The following is an 18159-nucleotide window of genomic DNA, read 5'->3' as shown; positions in this document are numbered from 1 at the left end:
GAAATTGATAGGAAGAGGCAACAGATCAACTTGTGGCTCCGGGACTGGTGTTACAGGCAGGGCTTTGGGTTTTTCGAACATAGGTGGCTATATGAGACACCTGGCATGCCATTGTCAGGTGAGACACAGCTGTCCCAGAGGGGGAAAAGAATTTTGGGGCAGGAGTTAGCAGGGCTCATTGACCGGTCTTTAAACTAGATATGAGGGGGGAAGGGGAGATAACTGGGCCTGTCAAGATTAAGCCTGAGGAAAGCATGCCACGGTTTGAAGGAGGCCACATTAGTGAGGACTCACACTCTGACATTTCATCAGAGAAAGGTGATAGACGTTTAGAAATTACTGCTAGAGAACAATGGGAAAACCCTTTCCTAGAAGGGGAAAAGGGTACTAGGCTAAGAGTTAACAAAGCTCACGGACAGAGCTTTAAGCCGAAAGTTAAGGGGGATGGGGATAAAACCAGGCCTGCTGGTAATGAACCTGAGTGTCAAGGGCCAAAGATGGGGGTGAAATCAGTAGCCCAGGTCAAGTGCATCTACGCTAATGCACGTAGCATGGGCAACAAACAGGATGAGCTGGAAGCCATGGTGCGGCAGGACAACTACGACATAGTTGCCATCACGGAAACGTGGTGGGACGATGGTCATGACTGGAATGCTGCAATAAGTGGCTATAAGCTCTTCAGAAGGAATAGGCAAGGAAGGAGGGGGGGGTGTGTGGCTCTGTACATTAGGGAGTTGTTTGACTCTATAGAGATAGACTCCAGTGATGAAGAAGTGGAGTGTTTATGGGTAAGGGTGAAAGGGAAGGCTAACAAAGGTGATTTTGTGCTGGGAGTCTGCTATAGACCACCCAACCAAGATGAGCAGGTTGATGAGGTATTCTATAAGCGGCTGGCTGCAGTCTCGCAAATGCCAGCCCTTGTTCTAGTTGGGGACTTCAACTTACCAGACATCTGCTGGAAATATAACACAGCAGAGAGCAGGCAGGCTAGGAGGTTCCTCGAGTGTATGGAGGATAACTTCCTGACACAAATGGTAGGTGAGCCTACCAGGGGAGGTGCCTTGCTAGACCTACTGTTCACAAATAAAGAAGGGCTAGTTGGGGACGTGGAGGTCGGAGACAGTCTTGGGCTTAGTGATCATGAAATGGTTAAGTTTTCCATTCATAGTGAGGTAAGGAAGGGGGTTAACAAAACCTCCATCTTGGACTTCCGGTGGGCAGACTTTAACCTGTTCAGAACCCTGGTTGGGAGAGTCCCGTGGGAGGTAGTCCTGAGAGACAAAGGAGCCCAGGAAGGCTGGACGCTCTTCAAGAGGGAAATCCTAAAGGCCCAGGAGCAGGCTGTCCCCATGAGGCGCAAAATTAAAGGGCGGGGAAAATGGCCGGCCTGGATGAACAAAGAGCTCTTGATGGGACTTAAGGAAAAAAGGAAGGTTTACCACCTTTGGAAGAGGGGACAGGCAACTCGGGAGGAGTACAGAGATTGTGTTAGGTCATACAGAGAAAAAATCAGGAAGGCAAAAGCCCAGCTAGAACTCAACCTGGCCATTAATATAAGGGACAACAAAAAAAGTTTCTATAAATACATCAACAAAAAGAGAGTGACAGAGAATGTCCATCCCTTACTGGATGCGGGGGGAAACCTTGCAACCAAGGATGAGGAGAAGGCTGAGATACTTAATGTCTTCTTTGCCTCTGTCTTCAATAGTCGGACCAGCTACCCCCAGGGTGTTCAGCTTCTTGGGCTGGAAGATAACAATGGAGAGCAGAACAACTCCCCTGTAATCCAGGAGGAAGTGGTTAATGATTTGCTTATGCACCTGGACACGCATAAGTCTATGGGGCCGGATGGCATTCACCCAAAGGTTCTCAGGGAGCTGGCAAGAGAGCTCACCAAGCCTCTCTCCATTATTTATCAACAATCCTGGTCAACAGGAGAGGTGCCAGATGACTGGAGGGTGGCAAATGTGACGCCCATCTACAAGAAGGGCCGGAAGGAGGATCCCGGAAACTACAGGCCTGTCAGCCTGACCTCAGTACCGGGAAAGATCATGGAGAGGATCATCCTGAGTGAGCTCTCAAGGCATGTGCAGGGCAGCCAAGGGATCAGGGCCAGCCAGCATGGGTTTATGAGAGGGAGGTCCTGCCTGACCAACTTGATCTCTTTCTATGACCATGTGACCCGCTTTCTCGATGAGGGGAAGGCTGTGGATGTTGTCTACCTGGACTTTGGTAAGGCCTTCGACACCGTCCCTCACGGCATTCTCCTGGAGAAACTGGAGAATCATGGCATAGACAAGTGTACCCTCCGCTGGATAAAAAACTGGCTGGATGGCCGTGCCCAGCGAGTTGTGATTAATGGAGCAAAATCTGGTTGGCGGCCGGTCATCAGTGGTGTCCCTCAGGGCTCAGTTTTGGGGCCAGTCTTGTTCAATATCTTCATTGATGATCTAGATAAGGGGATTGAGTGCACCCTCAGTAAGTTTGCGGGTGACACCAAGCTAGGTGGGAGTGTTGATCTGCTTGAGGGTCGGCAGGCTCTACAGAGGGACCTGGACAGATTGGACCAATGGGCCAAGGCCAATGGGATGAGGTTTAATAAGGCCAAGTGCCGGGTCCTGCATTTTGGTCACAACAACCCCAGGCAACGCTACAGGCTTGGGGAAGAGAGGCTGGAAAGCTGCCTGGCAGAAAAGGACCTGGGAGTGTTAGTGGACAGCTGGCTTAACATGAGCCAGCAGTGTGCCCAGGCAGTCAAGAAGGCCAACGGCATCCTGGCTTGTATCAGGAATAGCGTGGCCAGCAGGAGCAGGGAAGTCATCGTGCCTCTGTACTCAGCACTGGTGAGGCCTCACCTCGAGTGCTGTGTTCAGTTTTGGGCCCCTCACTACAGGAAGGACATTGAAGTGCTGGAGCGTGTCCAGAGGAGAGCCACCAAGCTGGTGAGGGGTCTGGAGAGCAAGTCCTATGAGGAGAGGCTGAGGGAACTGGGCATGTTTAGTTTGGAGAAGAGGAGGCTGAGGGGAGACCTCATTGCCCTCTACAACTACCTGAAAGGAAACTGTAGAGAGGCGGGGGTTGGCCTCTTCTCCCAAGGGAATAACGACAGGACCAGAGGAAATGGTATGAAGCTGCGGCAGGGGAGGTTTAGATTAGATATCAGGAAGAATTACTTTACTGAGAGAGTGGTCAAGCACTGGAACAGCCTGCCCAGGGAGGTGGTGGAGTCACCATCCCTGGAGGTATTTAAGAAACGTGTAGACGTGGCTCTTCAGGGCATGCTCTAGTGCCTGGGATTGTTGGTTTGTGGTGGGGTATTGTGTGTGAGGTCATGGGTATGGGGTTTAGTTGGTGGGTGCTTTTTTTTTTTTTTTTTTTTGGGGGGGGGTTGTTGTTTGTTTGGTTTTGTGTGTTGTGTGTGTCTGTTTGTTTGTGTGGTTTTTTGTTTTTTTTATGTGGTTGGACTCGATGATCTCAAAGGTCCCTTCCAACCACTAAGATTCTGTGATTCTGTGATTCTGCCATTTCATTTGAGAAAAGGGATAGACATTTAGAAATTTCTGATTGCGAACAATGGGAAAACCCTATCCCAAAAGGGGAAAAGGGTACTAGGCCAGGAGCTAACAAAGCTCATGGACAGAGCTTTAAACTAGAGGTGGAGGGGGAAGGGGATAAAACCAGGCCCACTGGTAATGAGCCTGGGGGTAAAGGTCCAAGGATGGGGGTGAAATCGGGAGCCCAGCTCAAGTGCATCTATGCTAATGCACGTAGCATGAGCAACAAACAGGACGAGCTGGAAGCCATTGTGCAGCAGGACAGCTATGACATAGTCGCCATCACGGAAACGTGGTGGGATGACAGTCACAACTGGAATGCTGCGATGAGTGGCTATAAGCTCTTCAGAAGGAATAGGCAAGGAAGGAGAGGCGGGGGTGTGGCTCTGTAAATTCGGGAGTGTTTTGACTGTATAGAGCTAGATTCCAGTGACGATGAAGTTGAGTGTTTGTGGGTAAGGATGAAGGGGAAGGCTAACAAGGGGGATTTTGTGTTGGGAGTCTGCTATAGACCACCCAACCAGGACGAGGAGGCAGATGAGGTATTCTATAAGCAGCTGGCTGAAGTCTCTCAATCGCCAGCCCTTGTTCTGGTTGGGGACTTCAACCTACCGGATATCTGCTGGAAATATAACACAGCAGAGAGCAGGCAGGCTAGGAGGTTCCTTGAGTGTATGGAAGATAACTTCCTGACACAACTGGTAGGTGAGCCAACCAGGGGAGGTGCCTCACTAGACCTACTTTTCACAAACAAAAAAGGACTAGTGGGAGATGTGAAGGTCGGAGGCTGTCTTGGTCTTAGCGATCATGAAATAGTCAAGTTTTCAATTCTTAGTGAGGTAAGGAAGGGGGTTAGCAAAACCTCCACCTTGGACTTCCGGAGGGCAGACTTTAGCCTGTTCAGAACCCTGGTTGGGAGGGTCCCTTGGGAGATAATCCTGCGGGGCAAAGGGGTCCAGGAAGGCTGGACGCTCTCCAAGAAGGAAATCCTAAAGGCCCAGGAGCAGGCTGTCCCCATGAGGCGCAAAATTAAAGGGAGGGGAAAATGGCCAGCCTGGTTGAACAAAGAGCTTTTGATGGGACTTAGGGAAAAAAGGAAGGTTTATCACCTTTGGAAGAAGGAACAAGCAACTCAGGAAGAGTACAGAGATCTTGTTAGGTTATACAGAGAAAAAATTAGGAAGGCAAAAGCCCAGCTGGAACTCAACCTGGCCACTAATATAAGGGACAACAAAAAAAGTTTTTATAAATACGTCAACAAAAAGAGAGTCAGGGAGAATCTCCATCCCTTACTGGATGCGGGGGGGAAACATTGCGACCAAGGATGAGGAGAAGGCTGAGATACTTAATGTCTTCTTTGCCTCTGTCTTCAATAGTCGGACCAGCTACCCCCAGGGTGTTCAGCCTCCTGAGCTGGAAGATAAGGATGGAGAGCAGAACAACCCCCCCGTAATCCAGGAGGAAGTAGTTAATGATTTGCTTATGCACCTGGACACGCATAAGTCCATGGGGCCGGATGGGATTCACCCAAGGGTACTCAGGGAGCTGGCGGGAGAGCTCACCAAGCCTCTCTCCATTATCTATCAATAATCCTGGTCAACAGGAGAGGTGCCAGATGACTGGAGGGTGGCAAATGTGACGCCCATCTACAAGAAGGGCCGGAAGGATGATCCGGGAAACTATAGGCCTGTCAGTCTGACCTCGGTACCGGGAAAGATCATGGAGAGGATCATCTTGAGTGAGCTCTCAAGGCAAGTGCAGGGCAGCCAAGGGATCAGGGCCAGCCAGCATGGGTTTATGAGAGGGAGGTCCTGCTTAACCAACTTGATCTCTTTCTATGACCATGTGACCCGCCTTCTCGATGCGGGGAAGGCTGTGGACGTTGTCTACCTGGACCTTGGTAAGGCCTTTGACACCGTCCCCCACAGCGTTCTCCTGGAGAAGCTGGCGAATCATGGCATAGACAAGTATACTCTTCACTGGGTAAAAAACTGGCTGGATGGCCATGCCCAGAGAGTGGTGGTGAATGGGGTGAAATCCAGTTGGTGGCCGGTCACCAGTGGTGTCCCTCAGGGCTCAGTTTTGGGGCCAGTCTTGTTTAATATCTTTATTGATGATCTGGATGAGGGGATTGAGTGCACCCTCAGTAAGTTTGCAGATGACACCAAACTAGGTGGGAGTGTTGATCTGCTTGAGGGTCGGCAGGCTCTACAGAGGGACCTGGACAGGTTGGATCAATGGGCCAAGGCCAATGGGATGAGGTTTAATAAGGCCAAGTGCTGGGTCCTGCATTTCGGTCACAACAACTCCAGGCAACGCTACAGGCTTGGGGAAGAGTGGCTGGAAAGCTGCCCAGCAGAAAAGGACCTGGGGGTGTCGGTGGACAGCCGGCTTAACATGAGCCAGCAGTGTGCCCAGGTGGCCAAGAAGGCCAACAGCATCCTGGCCTGTATCAGGAATAGCATGGCCAGCAGGAGTAGGGAAGCGATGGTGCCTCTGTACTCAGCACTGGTGAGGCCTCACCTTGAGTACTGTGTTCAGTTCTGGGCCCCTCACTACAGGAGGGACATTGAGCTGCTGGAGCGTGTCCAGAGGAGAGCCACCAAGCTGGTGAGGGGTCTAGAGAACAAGTCATATGAGGAGAGGCTGAGGGAACTGGGCATGTTCAGTTTGGAGAAGAGGAGGCTGAGGGGGGACCTCATTGCCCTCTACAACTACCTGAAAGGAGGTTGTAGAGAGGTGAGTGTTGGCCTCTTCTCCCAAGGGAATAATGACAGGACCAGAGGAAATGGTCTGAAGTTGGGGCAGGGGAGGTTTAGATTAGATATCAGGAAGAATTACTTTACTGAGAGAGTGGTCAGGCACTGGAACAGCCTGCCCAGGGAGGTGGTGGAGTCACCATCCCTGGAGGCATTTAAGAAATGTGTAGATGTTGCACTTCAGGGCATGCTCTAGTGCCCGAGATAGTTGGTTTGTGTCTGTTTGTGGGTGGGGTGGGGTGTGGTTGTGGGCGTTTGGTTTGGTTTGGTGTTGGTGTTCTGGGATTTTTTGGGTGTGGGTTGTTTTTTTTGTTTTTGGTTTTTTTTTTTGTTGGTGATCTCAAAGGTCCCATCCAACCAAAAAGATTCTGTGATTCTGTGATTCTGTGATTCTGTGATTCTGTGATTCTGTGATTCTGTGATTCTGTGATTCTGTGATTCTGTGATTCTGTGATTCTGTGATTCTGTGATTCTGTGATTCTGTGACTCCCCGTTATTTATACATCCTGTGATAGCCAGACAAGTCTTCACTTCCTTGGGTTGCACAAGAAATAGCAAAGCCAGTCTTTATTGCTCTTTGAGAACAAAGACCTCACCTCATTATCCAAATTCCACATTATCCACCCCGTGACTATGAATTACTCGAATCGAAATCCAAATCACAGTCTCATAAAATCGATTTTGGGGGTATCCCTTACATTAGACTTCTCCACTTCAGGACTCACCTCCAATTCTGTCCCGCCAGAGATCATATGCACCTGATGAATTAACACCTGGGTCAACATATATTTGATACAAGCCAATATCATACAAAAAACAATGACTACAATAATCACAGATGTGGGGGACTGTGGCGGGTCCGTGGAACCCTTGATTGTGGGAATGGAGTCAGGAGTTGACCTTGCAGAGATTAAAGTATATCCTCGAGAAAGAAGGGAGTAGAAAACATCCTGAGAAGTAAAACAACTTTTAGGTACCAGCTGGAGACTGACAAGATAAGGAGTAGTTCTGATGTTTTGCAAAAGACAACCAATGATATATTGTTATGACAATATGTAACCAATAGTAAAAGAACACGTGTTAAGAAAGAATATATAAGAAAATACGTGTGCTAATAAAGGTAGACTGTTACTGCTTGAACTTCTGAAGACTGCTGTCCGTGTTGTTTGTCCGTCTCAACAACAATGACATGGGATCATCGAGTCCAACCATCTTCCCTACTCTACAAAGTTTTTCCCTACACCATATCCCCCAACACCACATCTAAATGACTCTTAAACACATTCAGGGATGGTGACTCAACCACCTCCCTGGGCAGCCTGTTCCAGTGTCTGACCACTCTTACTGTGAAGAACTTCCTAATGTCCAGTCTAAACCTACCCTGTTGCAACTTGAAGCCATTCCCTCTTGTTCTATCGCTGTTTGCTTGTGAGAAGAGACCAGCACCAACCTCTCTACAATGTCCTTTCAAGTAGTTGTAGAGAGTGATGAGGTCACCCCTCAGCCTCCTCTTCCTCAAACTAAACAGTCCCAGCTCCCTCAATCGTCCTTCATAGGACTTATGCTCCAGGCCCTTCACCAGCTTTGTTGCCCTCCTCTGCACTCGCTCCAGCACCTCGATATCTCTCTTGGATTGAGGTGCCCAAAACTGGACACAATACTCGAGGTGTGGCCTCACCAGTGCTGAGTACAGGGGGACAATCACCTCCCTACTTCTGCTGCTCACGCTATTCCTGATACAGGCCAGGATGCTGTTGGCCTTCTTGGCCACCTGGGCACACTGCTGGCTCATATTCAGCTGCTTGTCAATTAGGACCCCCAAGTCCTTTTCTGCCAGGCAGCTTTCCAGCCACACTTCCCCAAGCTTGTACTGATGCATGGGGTTGTTGTGGCCCAAGTGCAGGACCTGGCACTTAGTCTTGTTGAATTTCATACCATTAAGGTTCGCCCATCGATCCAACCTATCTAGGTCTCTCTGTAGAGCCTCCCTGTCCACGTGCAGATCAACGCTCCCGCTTAACTTGGTGTCATCTGCGAACTTGCAGATGATGCACTCTATGTCATTATCAAGATCATCGATAAAGACATTAAACAGAAATGGTCCCAACACTGAGCCCTGGGGAACACCACTTGTGACTGGTCGCCAGCTGGATTTAACTCCATTGAGCACCACTCTTTGGGACCATCCAGACAGCCAGTGCTTGATCCAGCAGATAGTATGCTCGCCCAGGCCATGTGCAGCTAGTTTTTCCACTAGAATTCTATGGGGAACAGTGTTGAATGCTTTTTGAAAGTCCAGGTAGACAATATCAACAGCCATTCCTTCATCCAATAATCTGGTTATCTTGTCATAGAAGGAGATCAGGTTCGTCTGGCAGGACCTGCCTTTCATAAACCCATGCTGACTAGGCCTGATCCCCTGGTTGCCCATTATATGGTTTGTGATGGCGCTCAAGATGACTTGCTCCATGACTTTCCCTGGTATCGAGGTCAGACTGACAGGTCTATAGTTTCCTGGATCCTCCTTTTTGCCTTTCTTGTAGATGGGTGTTACATTTGCCACCCTCCAGTCCATTGGGACCTCCCCAGTTAGCCATAACTTCAGGTAGATAATGGAAAGTGGTTTGGCGAGCACGTCTGCCAACTCTTTCAGCACTCTTGGGTGTAGCCCATCCGGTCCCATAGACTTGTGTGCATCCAAGTGGTGTAGCAGGTCACTGATCACTTCCTCTTTAATTGTAATGACCTCATTCTGCTTCCCCTCCCTGTCTCCTAGCTCATGAGGCTGGGTGTCCAGGGAACAGCTAGTTCCACTGCTAAAGACCGAGGCAAAGTAGGCATTGAGCACCTCAGCCTTTTCCTCGTCCTTGATGACTATGTTTCCCTCTGCATCCAATAAGGGAGGGAGATTTTCCCTAATCCTCCTTTTGTTGTTAATGAATTTATAGAAACATTTTTTATTATCCTTAACAGCTGTGGCTAGGTTGAGCTCTAGCTGCGCTTTGGCTCTCCTAATTTTCTCCCTGCATAGAGTCACTACCTCTTTATAGTGTTCATGAGAGACCTGCCCCCTCTTCCAAAGGTTGTAGACTCTCCTTTTGTTTCTGAGATCCAGCAAAAGATCCCTATTTAGCCAGGCTGGTCTCCTTCCTCACCTACTTGTTTTTCGGCACACGGGGACAGCCTGCTCCTGTGCCTTTAAGACTTCTCTCTTGAAGTATGTCCAGCCTTCCTGGACTCCTATATCCTTCAGGGCAGCCTCCCAAGGGATTTTGTCTAGCAGTCTTCTGAATAGGTCAAAGTTTGCCCTCTGGAAGTCTAAGGTGGCAGTTTTAGTAACCCCTCTCCTTGTTTCTCCAAGGATCGAGAACTCAATCATCTCATGATCACTGTGCCCTAGACGGCCTCCAACCTTTACTTCCCCCACAAGTTCTTCCCTGTTCACAAGGAGCAGGTCCAGGAGGGCACTTTCCCTGGTCGGCTCACTTACCAGCTGCGTGAGGAAGTTATCCTCCACACACTCTAGGAACCTCCTGGATTGTTCCCTCTCTGCTGTGTTGTATTCCCAGGAGATATCGGGGAAGTTGAAGTCCCCCACGAGAACAAGGGCGGGTGATTGCGAGAGCTCTGCCAGTTGCTGATAGAATATTTCATCGATTTCTACATCCTGGTTTGGGGGTCTGTAATAAACTCCCACCATGATACCTGCCTTGTTGACCTTCCCCTTGATTCTAACCCATAAACACTCAACACTGTCATTCACATTGTTGAGTTCTAGGCATTCAAATGTGTCTTTAACATAGAGGGCCACCCCACTGCCTCTCCTTCCTTGTCTATCCCTTCTGAAGAGTTAGTAGCCATCGATTGCAGCACTCCAGTTGTGTAAGTCTTCCCACCACATTTCTGTGATGGCAACTATATCATAGTTTTCCTGATGTACAATGGCCTCCAGCTCCTCTGTTTTTTGCCCATGCTGCGTGCATTTGTGTAGATGCACTTTAGTGCCAAATAGCTCTATGCAACACACCACCTTTCCTGTCCTGAGTGACCACCATAACAGATAGACCCCAAAGTCATGGTCTAAATGAACTCAACGGACATTTTATAGACATTTTACAGGGTTGCTCCATAGACTAAGGGAATGATATCTGTGTATATATCAAAGGATAGGAGGGGTGGTGATTAATGAGGATGTACTTGACAGTGTGCGGTGTGGGACCTGAGAATGACATAAATTGTATGGGACATTTGGAGTTATGGGGTTTGTCTTACGTGTGATGAATCCCTGCTTTCCTTGAAATGGCTAAATATCTGCCTGCCAATGGGAAGTAGTGAATGAATTCCTTATTTTGCTTTGCTTTATCTATTTAACTGTCTTTATCACAACCCATGAGTTTCTGTGTTTTCAACCTTTTGATTCTCTTCACTATCCTGCTGCAAAAGATAACCCTTTCATTAAGTGGTGCTCCAATTCAATGGAATTAGATGCCTGTTCAGGCATAAAATCCCAGGCTATTGGAGGTGTTAAGGTGTTAGGATTTGGGCAGATGCCCAAATCCTTCCACACACCCTGCCACCCTGGGATCGACTGCATTGGGGCACATTCCTTTGTCGCCCCACTGACTGGCAAACTGCACAGAAGCCTGCCAATTAACAACTACAATAGCTATAGCACACTCAGATCAAAACTATCATTTTCTTGTGCCCCACATTTGGCACCAAAAAGAACTGTGGCGGGTTGATGCCAGGCAGACTAGAGCTCTGGTAGATTGTCTGAACAGTTTGAATTCCAGCTTGCTCATAGATTAAAACAGACAGCTCACATCATGGCGTTTTTAGACAGAATATTGTATCGTATCTTGATGGGGATTTCTTCCAAGTTAGTTGATATGGCACTGTATAATTTGCCTTATGTGTTGTGTAAGTTCTTTGCTCTTTTTGTCTGTATGCGGTGGTTCAAAAGTGCTATTCTGATGGTGTGTTTGATTCTGATCCACACTGTGATTGAATGGATGACTTCTTTACCTAAATCTCTCAGGCATTTCATACTGGATTCTGCTGCTAATTATACTTTGAATTTTACCTTGGGAATGTTTACTTCACCCTTTACTGCTCAAGATAAATGGTCATCATCAGAGACAGGATCCCCTTTGGATAGCGTGAATGACAGTTGCATTCTTAAAATCATGATTTTAGTGTTGATATTCCTGAATGGGCTGCAGGGGTGGTTTCTCTTTAAATCTCAGCACGGAAATAGGTGTTTTACGATATGCACTGACACTGACCCTACTCAGACTCCATCGACACTGGTACAAGTTGCCCCGGTGACCAGAAGGAAAAGGAGGAGGTCAGCTCAGCCCTCTGTCCCTTGTGACAAAGACCAAGTAAAGCCAGATAGCAAGGGGGAGGACTCTTCTGATGAAGGTCTAGGAAAGAGTCCTTCTAAAGCCGATAAGGGAGAGGCTTCTGCACCAGCAAAGGAGGAGGAATCAGATGCAGAGATAATCATTAAATCCTTCTCTATGAAGGATTTGCGGAATATAAGAAAGGATTTTAGCCGTAATGATGGTGAGACACTTGTCTCCTGGTTGCTCTGATGCTGGGATAATGGAGCTGGTTGCATGGAATTAGTGCAGAAGCTAGGCAGTTAGGAAACCCGGCCAAAGAGGGCAGTATAGATAAAGCTCTTGGGCAAAAGTCACAGACTCTCAGTCTCTGGAGGTGACTCATATCAGCTGTAAAGGACAGATACCCCTTTAAGGATGATATTGAATGCTGCCCGAGTAAATGGACCAACATAGAGAAAGGTATTAAGTACCTGAGAGAAATGGCTGTGAAAGAGGTGATTTATGGTGACTGGGATAAGACTGTAGATCCTGATGAAATGCCATGCAGACAACCTATGTTGCGGAAGTTTGTACAGAGTGCACCATCAATGTATTCCCACACTTTGTCAGTACTGATCTGGACAGGAGTTGATGATGATTCACTAACTGTAAGTGAAGTGGCTAGCAGAATGCGACAGTGTGAAGACAGTCTCTCTCGTCCCCTAACTGTAGCAGCTGTAGAAAAATTGACTGATAAAACTGAGAAAATGATTGAGAAAAATGAGAAACTGTTTGATAAACTGCTTGATAAACTGTCTAGGATGGAGGAAAGATCCTATTCTTCCCCTCCATGGACCAATGTTGCAGCTGTCAGGAGAAGATGCCCTCCTATGAGACTGACTCAGAGGAGACAGAACACACTACGAGATATCCTGTGGTTTTGCCTCTGTGACTATGGAGAGGACATGAGTAAGTGGGATAAAAGACCTACCTCAGCCCTACAGGCATGAGTAAGTGAGTTGCAAGGTAAAGCAGACAGAAGACAGAATTATTCCAGGAAGACTGCTGCTCCAGTCTGTAGGGGGCAGTTCTCCAGTCCAGGTAGAAACTCATCTGTGAATTACAGACGTTATAATAATAATACTAATCATTGTGTGGGGCAATACAGCAGAAGAAGTTTTCAAGAAAGGTAAGAAAATAATCAAGACTCTTCTGAAAGCAGGTTTTGCTGTAAAAAGAGGTAAGGTCAAGGGACCTGCACAAGACATCCAGTTCTTGGGAATTAAGTGGCAAGATGGGCATTGCCAGATCCCAATGGATGCGATTAACAATTACTGGTGCCAGTGGAGGGACAGCCTGTCCAGGTCCCTCTGAATGGCAGCACAACCCTCTGGCATATCAGTCACTCCTCCCAGTTTGATGTCATCTACATCTCTCCCAGGGGATGAGGAGAAAAGAGAAGGAAGTTTAAAAGACTTGTGGATTGAGATAAAGACAGTTTAATAGGTAAATCAAAAGCTGCATGTGCAAGGAAAAAGATTTCAATCTCTACTATCGGCAGGCAGATATTTAACCACTTCCTGGAAAGCAGGGCCTCAGCGTGTGTAATGGTTACTTGGGAAGACAAACACCATAACCATGAATGTCCCCTCTTCCTCCTCCTTTCCCTGAGCTTTTATTGCTTAGCATGGTGTCATATGGAATGGATATGGGATATCCCCATATTCCATATGGGCATGGAATATCACAGAATCAGAGGGGTTGAAAGGGACCTTTGGAGATCGTCTAGTCCAACCCCCCTGCCAAAGCAGGGTCACCCAGAGTAGGCTGGACAGGAAGGCATCCAGGCAGGTTATGAATACCTCCAGAGAAGGAGACTCCACAACCTCTCTGGGCAGCCTGTTCCAGGGCTCTGTGTGGAATAATTCCTAAAATAAAATTATATTAAAAATATAGCATTGTTCACACATTAAGGAAAGGTATAAAATCGAAACATTTCCAGGGTGGAACACAGCAGCAGCTGGTATGCGAGGAATCTGCTACATCTATGACTCCCTGAACAATATTGCTTGCAAAAGCAACATGGAGGATGGAGTGGAGTGAAGATTCCATGGCCAAGCTCTGTGATTACACAGCAGATATGGGAACAAGGTGATCCTATGGAACTGATAAGCTGAATACTTGCTACCCTGAGCCAACAGTCTGTCAAATTTTGATGAAATGCTGTCCTTTGTGTGAACTTTGCTCATTATAATGTCATTATAGTACCAAAACACACCTCCAGCCCGAAGGCTACCGGCCTCCAAGGTGCGACCACTCCTCCTTGAGTCTGCGCCCTGAATTTTTTGTAAACTATGCCTTTAAATGCGAGGCGAGAGAATTCTACACCAATCATAATAAAGGTATTTATGACTAGAGTCACTCAAACTCCACCTTGAAGGTAAAAAATAGTATAAAAATAGCCCGAGAAAGGGGGGATGCTGGGGAAGACACCATCGTAAACAAGTCAGGGAGGACCCCATCACGGACTGCCTTTGACTCCCAGGACCAGTCGACGGGCTGAGCCTTTCTTCCCCCCCATAGGGATGCCTGTGGGTAAGACTTAGACTGTGCCGAGTGCTTCCTCGGGGAACTTAGAAATCTCTCTAGAGGGTTATCTGTGACATTTAGAGCCAGGCTGTATTGTTTGGAACTTTGTCGCGCGCTTTGTACCGTTAACAATATTTTTACTTGCACGTGCTTTGCAGACAGTGTATTTATCACCGGCAAACCATAAGAACCTTTATATCTGTTGCTTAAATAAACTGCACTGCTTAAGTAGCTAGCCGTTTCGGTTTCTCATTGAACGTGACCAAACACTAGAGTGCGGCCGTGCTAGTTCATGAGCATGACTAGACTGAAGGTGCAGTCCACTATTAGTGTATCCAGAATCGTGATAGTTTAAAATATATTAAATGTGACTGGACTGATAGTGGTGAATTGGGCATCACTCAGAATTTAAACCCAGCTGCCCCTAGCCTCCCACCTCGGTGAGGAGTGTTAGAACGCGAGGGGGTTTATTTTCTGCCAAAACTATTTTGCCTCTTGACGCAACACTCTGTCACCCTCAAAGTTTTTCCACATGTTCAGGTGGAACTTCCTGTGTTCCAGCTTGTGCATGTTGCCCTTTGTCCTGTCACCAGGCACCACTGAGAAGAGCCTGACCCCATCCTCTTGACATCTATCCTTTAGATATTTATAACCATTGATGAGGTCCCCTCTCAGCCTTCTCTTCTCCAGGCTAAACAGCCTCAGGTCTCTCAGCCTTTCCTCATCAGAGAATTGCTCCATTCCTCCCTTGATCATCTTTGTAGCCCTCCGCTGGACTCTTTCCAGTAGTTCCCTGTCCTTCTTGATCTGGGGGCCCAGAACTGCACACAGTACTCCAGATGGGGCCTCACCAGGGCAGAGTAGAGGGGGAGGATGACCTCCCTCGACTTGCTGGCCACACTCTCTTTAATGCACCCCAGGAGACCACTAGCCTTCTTGGCCACAAGGGCACATTGCTGCCTCATGGTCACCTTGTCCACCAGGACTCCCAGGTCTCTCTCTGCAGACCTGCTCTCCAGCAGGTCAACCTCTAACCTGTACCGATGTGTGGGATTATTCCTCCCTAGGTGCAGGACCCTACACTTGCCCTTGTTGAATTTCATCAGGTTCCTCACTGCCCAACTTTCTAGCCTTTCTAGGTCTCGTTGAATGGCAGCACAGCCTTCTGGTGTGTCAGCCACCCCTCCCAGTTTTGTATCATCAGGAAACTTGCTGAGGGTACACTCTGTCCCCTCATCCAGGTCATTGATGAATATCAATGATAACAAGGCCAGACCCAGTACTGACCCCTGGGGAACACCGCTAGTTACAGGCCTCCAACTAGACTCTGCGCCGCTGATCACAACCCTCTGAGCTCTGCCACTCAGCCAGTTCTCAGTCCACCTCGCTGTCCACTCATCTAACCCACACTTCCTAAGCTTACCTATGAGGATGACATGATTACCTATGAGGGAGACAGTGTCAAAAGCCTTGCTGAAGTCAAGGTAGACAACGTCCACTGCTCTCCCTTCATCCACCCAACCAGTCATCCTATCGTAGAAGGCTATCAGATTGGTCAAGCATGATTTCCCCTGGGTGAATCCATGCTGAACATTCCCGATGACCTTTTTTTCTTCTACATGCTTAGAGATGACATCCAGGATGAGCTGTTCCATAACCTTTCCAGGAAGGTTTTCTGACCTTCCTGGTCAAACTGACCAATATCTGACCAATATCCCTTTGGCAGTTTGGGTCAGCTGTCTCAGCTATGTCCCCTCCTACATTCTTACCCACCCTTAGCCTGCTGGCTCTGGCAGGGTGGGGGAACGAAAAGAGAGAAAGCCTTGATGCTATAGAAGCACTGGTCAGCAATAGCCAGAACATTGCTTTGTTATCAATACCATTTTAGGCACAGATGCAAAGCACAGCACCATACAGGCTGCTGTGAAGATAGTTGACTACATCTCAGTCAGACCCAGTACAAGTTGTTAATAGGTTCATTCTGCTTCTGTTAGTGCTATGGAGGAGCCTTTGTGCTTCTCTTTGCCCCATGTTGCCAGGCCTTAAAATTCCTCAGAAAAGTTTTTGCACTGTGTCATGGTTTCAGCTGGGATGGAGTTAACTTTCTTGCTAGCAGCTGGTGTTGGGCTATGTTTTGGATTCGGGATGAGAGCGTGTTGATAGTCCACTGATGTTTGTGGTTGTTGCTAAGCAGTCAAGGCCTTTTCTGCTCCTCATACTGCCCCCCCCCCCCCCCCCCCCCCCCAGTGAGTAGGCTGGGAGTGCACAAAAAGTTGGGAGTGGACACAGCTGGGACAGCTGACCCCAACTGACCAAAGGGATGTTCCACATCATGTGACATCATGCTCAGTATATAAAGCTGGGGGAAGAAGAAGGAAGGAGGGTAACGTTCAGAGTTATGGCATTTGTCTTCCCAAGTAAGCATTACGTGGGATGGAGCCCTGCTTTCCTGGAGATATCTGAATACCTGCCTGCCCATGGGAAGTACTGAATGAATTCCTTGTTTTGCTTTGCTTACACGCGCGGCTTTTGCTTTAGTTATTAAACTGTCTCAGTTATTAAACTATCTAGTTATTAAACTCAGTTATCAAACTATCTCAACCCATTAGTTTTTCTCACTTTTACTCTTCCGATTCTCTCCCCCATCCCAACTTGGGGGAGTGAGCGAGCGGCTGCGTGGTCTTGGTTGTCTGCTAGGGTTAAACCACAACACACTGAAAGACTTGGTTTGTTACTGTAGAAAGCTCATAGAGACTATGACCTTGAGACTGGAAATTTCATGATGCTGGGCTATTTATAAGGATCTCCTCCATTATGGAAAAAAGAAAAGAAAAAGAAACTTTGAAGGAAAAATAAAAGGAAAAGCCATTGAAAAATACTTTTTTTTTCCCCCCCATGCCAACTACAGACATTGATGCTGTTATTAATCCATGCAGTTTTGGGATTGGAAATTATTTTCACTGGCTGTTGTTATATGAGTTAGTACTTCATGCTCCTCTGTGAAATAAGACAAATATGTTTTCTGGTGACGTTGCCTGTTTGGGATGTGAATATGCATTTAGAAGGTAGAAGAGTATAGAGAACATCTTGATGTCAGGACAGTATGTTAAAAGAATTTCTTGGGATGGTTAGAGCATTTCCCATCATTTCCATGAATCAGAAAGATGGGTTGGGTGTTACCAGGTTTTTTTCTGAATGGTCAGAGGAAGAGGGCTATACAGCCCTGCCTCAAGGAACAGCCCAAGGGCTTCTCTATGTTGCATTGTGCATGCAGTAATGTGGACAGCTCAATTTCATATATTCTTATATTGTATTTTGTATATTTGCTTATACAGTATATTAAAATGTTTGTAATCTAGTGCACGTTTTAAAATAATGATGCCATCATGAAATGGGAGGGCTCTACTACTAGGATTGTGAATTTATAACTTTAACTAGTGTTTAGTTTGGAGAAGAGGAGGCTGAGGGGAGACCTCATTGCCCTCTACAACTACCTGAAAGGAGGTTGTAGAGAGGTGGGTGTTGGCCTCTTCTCCCAAGGTCATTGTCACGGAGACCAGCTTCGGGGCAGGTAAGACTGCGCTGGGGAAGGGTTCTGTAGCGGAAAAGGCCGACGAGAAGCTCTTTTTAGGGCTTTTTTTGAAGCCGGGACAAGGCCCCTGCTTGTCCTGGGGGCTGTCAGCTGGGGGGGCGGTGCTGCTGAGCGAGCCTGGGCGGAGCCGCCACCACCCCCGGTTTATCCCACCTCTAGGGGATAAAAGGTGTCAGGGAGGGCAGGGACTAGTCCCTGGCTACAGAGCACGGAGGGAGCAACCGGAGCTGGTGTGTGTACGGCCGGGCCCAGTGCTTCTACTGGCGTACACGGTAAGGTCAGTCGCTCCTGGGGACTCAGCTATGGCTGCTACCAGATCGAAGGCTATGTTTAGGAAA

Source organism: Numenius arquata, chromosome W (assembly GCF_964106895.1).
Source record: "Numenius arquata chromosome W, bNumArq3.hap1.1, whole genome shotgun sequence".
Taxonomy (NCBI): domain Eukaryota; kingdom Metazoa; phylum Chordata; class Aves; order Charadriiformes; family Scolopacidae; genus Numenius; species Numenius arquata.
Note: the sequence above shows the minus strand (reverse complement) of the source record.